We start from the raw sequence: 1,754 nt of genomic DNA, 5'->3' as shown, positions 1-1,754 counted from the left end.
CATCCATCCATCCATCCATTTTCTACCGCTTATTCCCTTTCGGGGTCAACAAAACTAACAAAAAAAAAAACGTATCGAATGATATCAGCTTGGATCTACAAGCACTCCTGCAGTGTGTTTACTTGTGCAAAGCTGGACAGACAGTTAACATCTAAATGTCTTTTGAAAAGCACACAGGGTTGGTCTTTTCTTGTATTTTAGTGATGTCATTTACAAAAGGTAAACATGGTAGGCGATACACAACAGCTAAGCACACAAGCTTGATGTATGCAGTACAGGTCCTTAATTGTCAAAATGTTTGTCGATATAAAGTATTAAATATTATAGTTGTATATTACTTACATTTACAAAGTCTCCAAGGCAGAAGTGCATTAGAAAGTATCCAATAACATGCGTGTCCGTATCATTCAATTTACTGCGTCACTTAATTTATGAAATTTCGTAACCACTAGGTGTGCCAAAACACAAATTACCACTTCATTTCAAAAGCATAAATCTGTCATAAGGTGTTTAGTTTTTTTTACATACTATTGTTTTCTGAGTAATTTCACTTGATCATACCTTTTCTAATATTCCACACTACAAAGTATGTATAGGATTCTTGCTGGTATAGTGTCAGATTAATATCAGTATCGTATCAGAAGTGAAAAAGTTGTATTGGGACATCCCTAATTAATGTGTTAAAAAAACACATTTGCTCTATAGAAACGTCCATATTTATAGTTATATTATCTCGGATGTGTTTTTTTAATTTATGAAAGTACAATATCTGTTTCATTTCTTGCTACTTTTTTTTTGTTGAAGGATCTTTCAAAAACTCAAATAAGTGAAAACTTTTCCAATATTCACACAAGAATTAATGTGTTTATTTGTTTGTTTGCATGCTTGCATTGGGCGGCACAAAAATCTATGCTGGATCAGCGGTCGATCAAATAAGCTCAAGTGTAAAACTCCAGTTACTACAATTTAGCAAATATTTAGTTTTTCCATGTGTTTAACGCTGAATGTCACCTCAACAGAAACAGGAACTGGACAAAACACAAAAAGCGCCAAACATGATTTGGCTTTGCTCGTCTCTCATGTCTCAAAAAATAACATTACTGTATGAACTTGCATACCTGATATTTCTCACTAATTTAGCAAATATATACTCCCAGGTCATTATTACGTAGACTGGCACTTATCTTACTAAATCAAACACGATAATTACAAACACTGCCTTTAAACTCCCCCTCATGTAGCCAATAACACACCCACTGAGATACTCTCCAGCACCCCCTGCGACCCCAAAACGGACAACCGGTAGAAAATGGATGGATGGATTTACTGACTGTCATTCAGAATAAAGCATTATAATATATTTATGTTTGATACAGCTCTTGTATTGTAGCTTATACAAAGTCTCACAGGTGTACAGGTGTTGTGGTGAGTGAGTATATACTGTATGTATTCTTTATGTATGCATTGTCAGTGCTCCAGTGTACAATAAATATTTTGTGGTTGTATTTGTGTTTGCTGTGATACAAATTGCTGATCCCATTCCCACAATCATGTTGCCACGGTGACTCTCACAGGTCTTGGTTTAAACATGGAGGACAATTTCAAATCCCAAATTTTCCATTAGCCTGCAAAGATTAATGCAATCATGGGAATATTATTTCAGTGGATTGAATATACAGTGGGGCAAAAAAGTATTTAGTCATATATATGAATTATTCCCACAGTACATTTTACCTGTTTACCTGAAGTTCACT

Source organism: Nerophis ophidion, linkage group LG04 (assembly GCF_033978795.1).
Source record: "Nerophis ophidion isolate RoL-2023_Sa linkage group LG04, RoL_Noph_v1.0, whole genome shotgun sequence".
Lineage (NCBI taxonomy): Eukaryota > Metazoa > Chordata > Actinopteri > Syngnathiformes > Syngnathidae > Nerophis > Nerophis ophidion.
The sequence above is the reverse complement of the archived record's forward strand: the minus strand, read 5'-3'. Positions refer to the sequence as shown.